Source organism: Cervus elaphus, chromosome 33 (genome assembly GCF_910594005.1).
Source record: "Cervus elaphus chromosome 33, mCerEla1.1, whole genome shotgun sequence".
Lineage (NCBI taxonomy): Eukaryota > Metazoa > Chordata > Mammalia > Artiodactyla > Cervidae > Cervus > Cervus elaphus.
Genome location: NC_057847.1, coordinates 53,948,337 through 53,962,209, shown reverse-complemented (window position 1 = coordinate 53,962,209; position 13,873 = coordinate 53,948,337). Strand labels below are relative to the sequence as shown.

General features: G+C 39.2%; 1 long non-coding RNA gene across 1 annotated transcript; it reads left to right on the top strand.

The window, feature by feature from the left end:
* The first annotated feature begins 7,802 nt into the window (after window positions 1-7,802).
* On the top strand, window positions 7,803-13,609 carry LOC122688564. The gene is made up of 3 exons (XR_006339508.1): window positions 7,803-8,030; window positions 10,080-10,241; window positions 11,857-13,609. It is a non-coding gene; the product is annotated as an uncharacterized LOC122688564 (long non-coding RNA).
* The last annotated feature ends 264 nt before the right edge of the window (window positions 13,610-13,873 follow it).

Below are 13,873 nucleotides of genomic sequence, written 5' to 3'. Positions count from 1 at the left end.
AAAGATACTGAGGCAAAGTATTAAGTCCTGTTTATAATACTTTCTCCTTTCCCTTCTCTGTTCTTTTTTTCTGCTTCAAGTCCTATTTCTTACCTGGGGCCCTCACCGCTTCATATCTTTCTTTCAATGCTTTTTATTCAGAGAAAAAAGTCTATCTTTTAAAGATAGACTTGTTCACAACCTTCAACAGGCATCAGTTCAGTTCAGTCACTCAGTTGTGTCCTACTCTTTTTGACCCCACTCCCTGTCCATCACCAATTCCCGGAGCCTACTCAAACTCATGCCCATTGTGTCCGTGATGCCATCCAGCCAGCTCATCCTCTGTCATTCCTTTCTCCTCCCACCTTCAATCTTTCCCAGCATCAGGGTCTTTTCCAATGAGGCAGTTCTTCGCATCAGGTGGCCAAAGTATTGGAGTTTCACCTTCAGCATCAATCCTTCCAAGGAATATTCAGGACTGATTCCCTTTAGGATGGACTGGTTGGATTTCCTTGCAGTCCAAGAGACTCTCAAGAATCTTCTCCAACACCATAGTTCAAAAGCATCAATTCTTCGGCGCTCAGCTTTCTTTATAGTCCAGCTCTCACATCCATACATGACTGCTGGAAAAACCATAGCTTTGACTAGATGGACCCTTGTTGGTAAAGTAATGGCTCTGCTTTTTAATATGCTGTCTAGGTTGGTCATAGCTTTTCTTCCAAGGAGCAAGTGTCTTTTAATTTCGTGGCTGCAGTCACCATCTGCAGTGTCAACAGGCATAGGTTTTAAATAATAAGATATGACCTTAAGTTTTGATATTTCCACTGTACTGCGGAAAATTTCCTGCTGGAAACAGAATGTTTATATGAAATGTGTTATGAGGAAGGACAGTTCAATACTATTGCTGTCTGCCCATTGCCTAGCATAGAGCCTGAAACATGAGATACACCGAGTAATGCCTGTTGGATGAATGAATGCATGCACCCATGAATGCCACGTAAAAAAGCCAGACTTAAAACAACAGATGCCATTTGTTCTACGTGGCAAATAAGAATTAAAAGGCATTAATGTAGGTGCAAAAGTCACTGTGGTCACAAACAGGGTTTTGATACTGTTTTTGAGTTCTGACTGTAATATTTTACTTCCAAAATGAAATACCTAAATCATTTACCAAGCAATAGAGATATAACAGTCCCGCAGTCACTCACTGGCAAAGGAAATTTTCAATACAAATAAAGTCATACATATTTATACTAGGGTAATTCAAAATAACTTCCTCACATAAGCACTGCTACGTTCAAATAAAATCTTGCCAACACTTCTGAGTGCATTGCTTTTAAAAAAATGCTCCCTGTAGCGTCCGAACTATTTAAAAATCTTGCCAGCTTCTTCAACATACATCAGTTATCTCTTTTCAAATCACTGACAAGAATTTAAAAACTGCTTCATCAGAACAACTGTTACCCTTTCTCATACTCTAGTGAGAACCTGATCTTCTAAAAAGGACCACATTTACAGCTTCTTTTGAAATTTTGAACCATTTGGCTATGTTTTTGCTACATTTTCTTTTCCTGATTTAATTACTGGGGACATTTGCATGAAAACAGGAGGATAGTGACATAAGATTTGTGTCTTATGAGTTCATCTGTTTCTGATGCTTATTCTCCACCTGAGATCAGTATCTATTTTATTACAACTGAGAAGCCAGGGGCTAGATTGGAAAAGATGAAGATGTTGTTGGAGGTGAACTGAAGTTCAGAAATAGGGACTTGGGAGCTAAGGGATTGGTGGGTCATAGAATAATTGATTTTCTTCTGGTTTTTTTTTTTTTTTCTTTCTTTTTTTTAACCAGCAGTTAACATGTCAGTGACACAAGCTGTTCCATTGAAAAGATCAGAAAACTGGGGAACTGCACAGAACTGGTAGGTTGATACTTCCCTAAGAAAATGCCCAGGCAGTCATAGGGGTTGAGTCATGTGTGAACTCTAGAGAGGGCCACTGAAAGTTGTGAAGGTAGTAAAGCAAAATGCCCGCTTCTTTTCTATAGTTATGGATAAAATTGAGAATCTAAGAAGCTGGGTTATGTTAATCCTGCCTGTCCCTGGGGTTTGAGTACCCTAGTGTGAGAAGCACAGTGCATGCATGCATACATGCAAAGTCACTTCAGTCGTGTCTGACTCTGTGCAACCCCATGGACTGTAGCCCGCCAGGCTCCTCTGACCATGGGATTCTCCAGGCACAAACACTGGTGTGGGTTGCTGTGCCCTCCTCCAGGGGATCTTCCTGACCCAGGGATTGAACCCATGTCTCGTGCGTCTCCTGAAGCTTAGTACCAATGTGATAAAACCACAGGTTCTTTAGAAAAGCACGTGTGGTCCTTTTATATGCAATGTTTTCTTTTCTTCATCCTCTTTTCCTACCACTCTTTGAATGGCTAATTACATGTTTATAATGTTGTTTTCATTTTCCCCTACAGAGACCACGCTGTTTCCAAAGTTAGGGCCTTTGCCGCTGTTATTTACTCTAGCAGGAATACTCCTTCCTGCTCCCTTTACTTGGCTGACTTCTTTGTTCATCCTTTAACTCAGCTCACATGTCATTTCCTCCTGGAAGTCTGAGGCTAGCCCTCCTGTGTCCCTCATAGCATTTAACACTCTGCACTGAGGTCATTCCTTTATGTTTTCTTTCAACTGGAATAAGACCTCCATTAGGTCAGGGACACTATCATTTTTGACTTAATACTCTGTGATGGGTTGAGTGTTGTGTCTCCCAAAATTAATCTGTTGAAGTCTTAACCCCAAGTGTGATGGTAATTGGAGGGGGGACATTTTGGAGGAACCTAGGTTTAGATGAGGTCATGAGGGTGGGGTACCCATGACAAGACTAGTCTTCTTATAAGAAGAGGAACGCAGAGGTCACGCTCTCTCCTTGGCCACTGAGGAAAGATGGTATGAGCACCCAGCACGAAGGTGTTTGTCCACAAGCCAGGAGGCCAGTTTCCACCAGGAACTGAACCTGCTGGCACCTTGATCTCAGACTTCCCAGCTTTCAAAATAAAAGTTATTGTCCAAGTCACCCAGTCTAGGACATATTGTTGTAACAGTCTCAGCTAAGTATCCCCAACTGTTATTATCTGGCATATAGAGGACACTGAGAAATACTTTTTAAACTGAATATGAATGTCATGGTACAAGCTAATTTTTATTACTGGGCAAAGAACTCAAAGCACATGCATATTCTACTGATAATATGTTTAGCCACAAGAAGGTCTTCTGTGCTTCATATTAAGGGAGACCAAAAAGTTGGAAATGACTGATTGCATTTTTTAATAACTTGCATTTAGTTGAAATATGCACTTGCAAAAATAATAAAATAACAAGATATTTCCCATGTAAACATTTTCAAATTTCAAAGTTTTTACATATGCATTATTTTACTTGATTCTTTCAAGGTGGGCAAATATTTTTATGTCCCCACTTTGGAAAAGCAGGAAATCAAGAGTTTGATGGTGTAAGGCAAAATAATCAAACCTATTTTGGAAGTCCTAAGTATGTTTCAGATATAGAAACAACTCTGGAAACTGATAAAGGGCAAATCTTGTTATTCTTATGTGACAGATGAGGAAATCGGGTGTTGAAAAGACTGGCTCAGAGTCACACAGTGAAAGTGAAAGTTGCTCAGTCATGTCCGACTCTTTGCGACCCCATGGACTGTATAGTCCCTGGAATTCTCCAGGCCAGAAAACTGGAGTGGGTAGCCTTTTCCTTCTCCAGGGGATCTTCCCAACCCAGGGATTGAACCCAGGTCTCCTGCATTGCAGGTGGATTCTTTACCAGCTGAGCCACAAGGGAAGCCTAATACTGGAGTTGGTAGCCTATCCCTTCTCCAGCATATCTTTCCGATCCAGGAATCGAACCAGGGTCTCCTGCATTGCAGGTGGATTCTTTACCAACTGAGATATGAGGGGAGTCACACAAGACCCCTGTCAGAGTAGAAATGGAACTCATTGTTCTCTGACTCAGTTTGGTCCCAATGCATATATGTATGTATCAGACGGTAAAGAATCTGCCTGCAATGCAGGAAAACTGGGTTTGATCGCTGAGTCGGGAAGATCCCTTGGAGAAGGGAATGGCTACCCGGTCCAGTACTCTTGCTTGGAAAATTCCATGGACAGAGGAGCTGGCTGGCTCCATGGGGTCACCATGATTCGGACACGACTGAGTGACTAACACTAACATTTTTACATACATATATGTAGATATGTGCTTCCCATGTGGCGTTAGAGGTAAAGAATCTGCCTGCCAATGCAGAAGACAGAAGAGACATGAGTTCAGTTCCTCAGGTGGGAAGATCCTTTGGAGGAGGGCATAACAACCCACTCCAGTATTCTTGCCTGGAGAATCCCATGGACAGTGGAACCAGGCAGGGTACAGTCAGTAGGGTCGCAAAGAGTCGGACGTGACTGAAGTGACTTAGCACACATGCATATGTAGGTGTATTAGAAAGGAAGCCTTGGTTTTTACAGAGCACTCTGAAGAATTTCTCCCCCCTCTTTTTCATAACTGGTCTGTTGTTTGTCTTTAGCACATTAAGAGACCAAATCATAAACAGAGTCATTCAAGAGAGTAGTTTGGAAGTGAAATTGGAAAATTAATTGGGTTTATTTGGGCTAGGAGAGTAAGGGTAACTCAAGTCATATAGAGACTGAACATTTAAAAAATAGTTTGTTCCTTTTGCCATCAAGTCATAAAATTCTTAATTTTAAGTAAACATAATGAAATTATCTGAATATATGTTACCTGCAATTTTCCAGAATTTTTTTCTGGCAAATGTGAGTTCCAAGAAAACGTATATTTCTTAGAGTTCTTTTGCTTCCAGTAAGAGGCTGTCTTTCACTTCTCTTCACTCAGGATTTCATAAAGCAAATTTAGCAGATACTCTTTTTTAACAGAGAATTCACAGAAGTTAAACTGGTAGATAAAAACATATTAGTTGATATATTTGTGCTTTATAATATAATGTAGGTATGAAATAATTAAATGTCTGTCTAATGCATCAGTATTGTCAGCCAACTAATACATTCAAACATGTGGTGGAGCCCCTCATTTCCTAAGCTAATGGATTGCTTGACAATTACATACATGTATCATATGTGTGTTCATTGCAAGTTTCTTATTAATTCCTATTATGTGCTGGGCACCATGCTAGAAACAAGGATACAACAGTGAGCAAGAAATACCTAATTCTTGCAGGCTGGCAGGGAGGACAGGCTGTGTGTGATGAATGCTATTGGGAGTATAGAAGGCAGGCCCATCTAGCCAAATGATAGCTACAGAATAAAGTGAAGGCGAGAGTAGATCTTCCTAATGCACAAAAGGTCAGGTGTTCAAAATCCATCAGCCACCACTGAAATTAGTTTAAATCACCTGTAATGTGTTTTAACCCTTCCAGGCTGTGCTGAAGAGCAGGCAGGGAAGGAGGGGAGAGGAAGCCTAGAGTCAGAGTTTCAAGGAGGGGGAGGCGAGGGTTGTGGCCAATGTCCTAAGGACAATAGTTAAAGGACTTTGGTGTCCAAAACTCTCAGCAGACTGACCTCAGAATCGGGGCTTCATTCTGGTGAGGTGGTATGAGGCAGTGTGTCTTCCATCCTGGGGTTCTGCTTTGGTTGTAATTGGACCCAGATCTGACCTATGCTGGGTCTCATGGTTAAGCTCTAGCCCCTGACAGGAGGACATTTGCAACGGCTAGACAGGTTATCAGGGGAGTGACCTCAAACTGGCGACCAGACCAGGACACTTGCTCTAGGAGAGAACCAAATACAAGAGTACATCAGAAGGAACTGGGGGCTGCTTCTTATGGGAGCTTAAGGGACCTTAGGGGGCCTAGACTCTTCCTAGGGGTCAGGTTGCTCCTTATGGGAGCTTTATAGGGCTTTAGGGGGCCTAGATTCTCCCTAGGGGTCAGGCCCTATGCAATAGTCTCCCTCTCTCTTTCCTCAATGCTCTCTTCCTGCTACCACTGCCCCTCTGCCCATCAGCTGTTTGTTTATATCCCAGTACTACCTGTTATGGGGGGCTTCTCATGTGGCTCAGTGGTAAAGAATCAGCCTGCTGAGGCCGGAGATGCAGGAGACATGGGTTTGATCCCTGAGTCAGGATGGTATCCTGGAGTAGGAAATAGCAACCAGCTCCAGTGTTCTTGCCTGGAGAATCCTATGGACAGAGGAGCCTGGTGGGCTACAGTCCATGGGGCCGCAAAGAGTCGGACACGGCTGATCATGCACCCATGTACTACCTGTCGTTTTCAAATATTGATTAAGACTTCTGTTTGCAACAACAACAGTTAATAGCTTTTGAATGTGGATTTGGCTTTTCTTAGAGGGATATTATTTTCAGTAATTGTCAGTTTGCTAGAATATAGGTAAGGCTTTGGGTTTTTGCTTTGAAAACTATGATGCTCAAAGTTAAAAGAGTACAAACAGATAGCATCAGTATTTTGATTGATGTATTGATTTTAGTGGTTGTACATTTTTTTTTTACCTAAAAGAGAAAAAGGGTAACAAAACTATAAAGAAATCTTTAATTAGTGAAGATATGAATTTGTTTCCTTAAGCATCTTTACTCTTAAGATAACTAAATAGCACACATACATATACTGTTACCAGGTAATGGATTAGGTCTTGAGAAATGGACCCAAACAGACATGAGCTCATCATTTGCTTATGTTTTTGCTCAACTTTTTTTTTTAAATCTCATTAAAGTTGAGCTCTATTTTCTATTTGAATTTAAGTTCATTCTTTTACTTCTAACTCAACTACCTACCAACTTGGGCAAGTGATTTTGGGTTTAACTTCTTTAACTTTAACTTCTTTGGGCCTTAGTTTGTCAATACATCTGTAAATATCAGATAATAGCACCAAGCTAATAGGATAATGATTTAGAGCAAACAAGACAGTGAGGATCCAAGTGCTTGTTAATTGCAAAGCGTTAATCCAGGTGTTTGGTATTTATATTCAGATGCAAGTTATGCTCACGTCGTATACATTAAAATGTGAATGCATTAAAAACCCCACCAGTTCCTGAGGCAAGAAATGTGAAATGGCAATGACTAAAAGGGTCAGAGAAAACTCTTGGCTTCTAACCAATCCTGTACAAAATCTTTCCTAACCACATATTTTAAAAGATGAGGAAAGATAAAGGAATGAAGAGAAACTGCCCTTTTCCCCTAACCCTTAAAACATTTTTTCTTCCCAAGAAACTCTGTTATAAAAGCTTGGACCTAACTCAGTACTAAAGGTGGCCATTCAGAGAACTGTTTAGAATGTTGTATTAATGAAAGTGAGGTGCCATGAACATGTACTCATATCAGACAGAGGTGGACATGATCAGAACAAGCTTGTTCACAAAGCCCTTCCCTCTCCTTGGCCATGAGTCACAAAAATCTCATGTCTGGATGTTAAATGAAATGCTTCCTTGAATCAAAGTTGAAACGTATGTGTGTGTGTTTGTGTATTTAATATGTAAAGAAAGAATGAAATCAAGACATGAAACTGTTTCATTGACTCAAGTTTAGAGCCAAATTTGAATAACGCAGCTGTCCGGATGTGAGACGCTAATGAGAGCATAAGGAATTCCTGGATAGAAAAGGGCTGGTTTGCCCAATGGCCTGTCTCCTTCAAGTTTATTGCAACACACCTCTTCGTGTTGTCAGCATATCTTCTAACCCCTTTTGCCTACATAAACATGTCCAGCTGTCTCTTAAACTCATTTTTTCTTTATGTTTCACTTGGTGGACTTATTTGGTAGTTTGCAGTATTTTCCATATGCTGGAGGATCCTTGGATGAAGTAATCCTGTATTATCATGACTTCTTAATGAATTACATGAAATATTCAATAGTGAAATATTTTCAGCAGAGAGCACTGGAAATTTGGAAGAAAGCAACTGAGAAAGCAAACTTTACAATGCATTTAAAAAGAAACAACTGTTCTTTTGCTAATCTTCATTTTAATCTTTTTTAAAGATGTGAAGATGAAAGTGGAGAGTGATTAAGGTGGGCAAATATTAACACTTTCTTTTGCCATATTAGTTTCATTAACAGATTTCTTAGCAAGAACGAAATGCTAAGCTCAAATGATGTAATAAAGAAAAGGATCTGATGTTTTATTTTGGTTGAGTTAAAGCCATCTTCCAGATAATATTTTTATTTCCTTAATTATATCAATATTTCAGGCATAAATTTCACTTGAACTATTCAAAACATTGAATCAGTACTCTGAATCAGTGTAGAAATGATTTTACATTAAAACTTTTTCCCAAACCTTTCCAAATGCCTAAGGACCAATGAATTTGGGGCAAGTTTTTTTGGTTGACTGTGGGACCTTCTGATTGGAAAATACTCTTGGAAAATGTCATTTAAGATTTGATTGGAGGGAAAAGAAGTGGTAATAACTAGAGGGTGCTGAGGAGAATTAATGATTAATTAGTATATGGTATATAGTTTGGCTGAACATTTTACATTTTAATTTTTGGATGCCACTATTTTAAAATTATTTCAACATATGTGTGTTGATTTGATGTGTGTGTAGAGATTATACATCGATTTTAGTCTTTTGTTGGTAAACACATAAGGTAACCATCTTGCCCCCCTGATATTCTCTGGTTTTAGTCCTAAAATTCCCACTTCCCATGAAATCTCTCAGCACCAGGCAAACAGGTACTTCACAAATATATATGAAGAAATAAAAATAATTTGCTTCCAAGGTTTGTGTAGCTTTTTGCTCTGCATACTCTTCAGACTCTGGGAACTCAGAAAGCAAAGCGCTAAGCTGGCATTGAGGATTTTGCTCTCTTGTTAAAACAGGCTACACTCAGATGCTGACATCTTGGTGACTATGGTGAAAGATGATCTATATGATTGTTGCTTTTAAATTGTTTCCAAGCTTGGAATGCACAATGGCTTATTAAAATAAAAGAGCTGAAAAATATTTAAAAATCAAACCTATTTTCTTTCAAACTTTTCTCTTCCAAGTTCCTTGCTCTCCAGACAATCTGTGAGATAACATCCTGCATCTAGCATGTTGAGTGATCTCCAAAATCTCTGAAGCTTATGCCATGTCCTGTTGTCCAGATTAAGGTAGAAAAAAATGATCTGTGTTATTTTAATCTTGAGTGCCTCACAATTAGAGGAATTATGTAAGAATTGGTATTTTGTGTAAGTATGTCACTGATTTTAAATTTGTGGACAGTGACTTTTGAACTTAAGGTGGTCTCAATAAAGAACATGCCTGAGTCTGTGTCTTAATGGATTTTAGCTTCAGCAAAGCCATTTACAGGATCCCCTTCCTAATAAGTGCTCTGCCAAGCATTGTATAAAATAGCATTCTTCATGGTTAGATGATCCCATGGAAAGTGACCAAAAGATTTTAAACACAGAGGAATGTAACCAGCTACTCATTCAGAATTTCTCCCTGTTTCACATGTGTGCTGCGTCCCTGTGGTAGCAGCTGGTTGTATGCGCCTGCGTGCGTGTGTGTGCATGTGTAAACACACAGCATTTAGCTACAGAACATGTCACGGATTTCTTTCCTGGTCACCATGCTGCATGACTGATCCATTTCATATGATGTGCTTAGTATGGTTCATTGCCCACTAGTCTTATTATTTAACAATTTGCCTTAAATTGAATTTTCTATTTACAGGTGTAAATGGAAATTTTGGCTTCTGAGAATTTATTATTTACTGGCTAGCATGTTCTTGGTTGAATTAGCTCTGCCAATATTGGATTGTGTATACCTGGAATAAAGTTTGGGATGTTTAATTAGAATATTGCCATTAACAGGAACTTATTATTTTTATGGCTAAGCTTGAGCTACTGAGGCCAGATCAGTATCATTAGTCTAGGAGACATTTACCATAATCTTCTACAGACTTTTTTTTTTTAAAGAAATGTGTATTCCTTGATGGATCGGTGGAAGTTAAATTAGCAGTAATGTGTATAAATTACTCAAAAGTTCAAAAAGCTTGAAACCTTTATCACCAGCTGTAACATTTTGTTGATAACTGGAAATTTCTTACTCTGAACTCTTTTGGCTTCCCACAGGCTCGGGGCATGAACACTTATTGACTGCAGGCTTTGACTATATGCTTTATCTATCTCCATTACACCCTCAAAGTATCTTGTGAGGGGGGCATGGTGTTTATTCCCATTTTACAGGAAATGGATGCTTAAGAGAGATCACAGACTTACCTCTACGTATACCAGGTGAGTGATGAAATCTCTCTGAAGCCTACTTCCCAGGCCATTACTATATTCTGGGTCGACTCTTCTCAATCATGTAGTGTTATTCTCCTGCCGCCTCCCCATGTCCCAGCTCCCTATCAGCATCTCAATGCCTCAGAACATGCCAGCATGCCAGCACTGTTCACAGCCCTGGGCTTTGGATGTATTGTTCCATTCTTACCTTCTCTGCTGGGCATGCTCTTAATTTGCTTATGGTTTTCTTTTTTTTTGCAATCAGTTCCAGCATTGGAATGGTCACTGACACTCTTCATACTGGATCTGGCAGAGCCTGTCCAAATTCCTAGGACAGTGCATGTGTGTTTTAACATTTTAATTTTTAGCCTGTCTCTTTTTAAAGGAGCCTTATTGAGATATAATTCACATATCATTTAACTGACCCATTTAAAGGCCACAATTCAATGGCTTTTAGTATATGCTCAGAGATGTACATCCATCACCACAGTCAACTATACAATATTTTCATCACCACAAAGAGAACCCTTGTACCCTTTTCCTGTTATCCCTTTCCACTCCTGCTCCTCATCTCCTTCAGCCCTAATCAGTTTTCTGTCTCCTTGGATTGATTTGCCTATTCTGGACATTTTAGATAAATGAACTCACGTCATATATGATCTTTGACACTGGCTTTTTTCACAAAACAAAGTTTTCGTAGTTCACCCATGTTGTAGAATGTATGTATCAACACTTCATTCCTTACTGTAGCAGAATATTGTTCCATTGTATGGATGGACTGCCTTTGACTTATTTATTCATCTATTGATGGGCACTTGGGTGGTTTCCACCTTTTGGTGACTGTGATTATTGTTGCTATGAATATTTATGTATGAGTTTTTGTTTGAAGACCTATTTTCAGCTCTTTGGGGGACATACCTAGGAGTGACATGCTGATGCTGCTGCTGCTAAGTCGCTTCAGTCATGTCCGACTCTGTGCGACCCCATCGATGGCAGCCCACCAGGCTCCACCGTCCCTGGGATTCTCCAGGCAAGAACACTGGAGTGGGCTGCCATTGCCTTCTCCGAGGAGTGACATGACTGGGTCTCAATTCTATGTCTCACTTTGTGAGGAACCATCAAGCTATTTTCCACAGCAGCTATGTTATTTTATATTCTCATAAGCAATGCATAATGGTTCCAGTTTCTCCATATCCTTGCCAACCACTTGTTATTTTCTGTTGGTGGTGTTGTTTGGTAGTAGCCATTCTAGTGGATAAGTGACCTAATTTTTAATATCCTTTTAAGACTTTTAAAGAAAGCTTTATGCTTTTCTCTTTTGTGCTCCTAAGCACTGGTTTACACGTTAAATTATGTGCCAGCACATCCTGTAATCCCTTTCTCTGCCCTCTTACCTTCTTCTTGAAACCAGGATGAGCAGTCTTATTTCTTTTGTATTCCAAGGGTTCAGTTATGCTTGTGAATGAATGAATAAAGGAATGAAGGGAGTTGTGGGAACAAGAAGTACTGGGAACTAACATTTATTTATGATTACTGTCATTGTGCCAGGCACGGAGTAGTGCTAACCTATATTATCTTATTTAATTTTGTAAGACTAATAAGAATTTTATGTTCTTCATTTTAGAGAAGGAAAAATGAAACCAGAGGAACTATCTTGTCATTCAGCCATCAAATACCGAGCCTGGCTTCAAACTCAACTCTCACTCCAAAACATGTGTTGATTTCAAAACAACATGTCACAATAGTAAAAAAGTAAGAGCCATTATCACTCTTATTACTACCATTGTGACTGCCTCCACTCATTGATGCTTCCTGTGCCATACACCATGATGGCTATTTTTGAGGTACTATCTAATTTAGTCATTGTTAAGAATCTAGTGAGTCAAACATTGTTATTGTTTCAGACAAATAATCCCTGAAAAGTTAAGTAATTTGTCCAAGAACCAACAGCTAACAAGTGATGACCTCAAAGCCAGGTCTAAGTACAAAGTGTTTGTACTTCTATCAAGGTAGGGAAAATGCATTGGAGATGTGAAAGTTTACCTGGTTATCTGACAGAATGAGAAGTCTATGAGGTAACTGGGCAACCAGAATTCCCAACAATTTTTCCAAGTAGTTTTGCTTTGCTTAATTGCCTCCGATCCTGGTTTTGGGGGTATGATATTTGGCTAAATCTATGTAAACTGAGAAAAGCACTCGGTGACCCTAAAAAGAATCTTCTGTTCACTGACTTATTGTGTTTTAAATCATCTCACCTATAATATATGTAAAGTATAGTACATCTGATTGATAATTTTTAGACAGTAATGAATTGGCTACTCCTGCTTCTAACAACTTGGTTATCCATGCATTAATCCACTGTTTATGCCACATAGTTGTTTTTTTTAAGATAGGATTTACTGCATAAATCCTATCTTAAAGCTATGTGAAATACTGGTTAGAATTCATGGTAAAGATAAACAAGAAACTTTATGAAAAGTATAGAAGATTTTAAACAAACATACTCTGATTTTATACTGATTTATATACTCTGATTTTAGACTATCTTTCCAGGGTTTATAGTAAGCTATTAAATACTGGAAATCCTCTTCATGGTCATGTTTTGGGGGCAGGTATAAGAAGATACATCAAGTGACTTTAAACTTCAAATAATTTTAATCAATGTATTTTGTCATTCTCAATATCCTGTTTTGATGTTTCACCCATTTTTTGTGTGTGTCATACTCCTCATACTCCTGTCTTTTTCAAGTTCTTTTTTTTTAGTTCGATAGAGGACTATGTTACCATTTGGCATATGTCTCCCTTGTCAGTGACATCTTGAAAATTAAAAAAAATAATACCTCCCTTGCCTGCATCCACTCAGGTTGGCTGCCTGTAACTGCCCCATGCTTCAAAATATGTCATCTTATTAAATTCTGCAAACTGTTCTGAACATTGTCTCTATAAATGTTTTGGAAGGGCTTTACTGTCAGGTCAGCTTTCTAAGGGCTAGAAATATGTCAAACCTGGCAGCCTTACCTTTATTTAAGAGCCAAAATACAAATAAGTAGATTACAAAGCAATCAATCAATACAGCGTTGCAGGATGTTACGGTTGGCATTGACCTCGAAGTTCGGCACCCTCATTTTACAGATGAGTAAGCTCATCCGTAACTCTGTAGGAGATGGGGTTTTGCCTTGACTCCGTTATAGCTGGCTGGGTCACCTTGGACATGCTGCTGTGCCTCAGTTTACCCACGTGAATGAGAGATGCTTTCCCTTTCTTAGATAATTCCCAGGCATTTAACCACGTCAAGTCTCTAGGTGCCATGAGAAAGGTGATACATTTGATGCATTTCTGACTTCACACAGAACATTCCCCTTATATTTTATGGGATCTTCTTATATATTCTGTAAAAGTTGGGCACACTGTCAATTCATAGTTATTGGCAAAAGCATAACTTTTATTCACTGTTGAAAGAGTAAATAAACGAAGATCTTTTTCCCATTCGGAGTGTTTCTTCACTTTTTCCCTGCCTGGTTTGTTGTCGCATGGTTGCTTGGGGATATTAGGTTACTGACCTTTGTTTTTCTTTCTATGAGAAGCTTTCACTAAACTATTTGGGGAGGGGGGTCATGTTAGAAACAATGACTCTCACATGC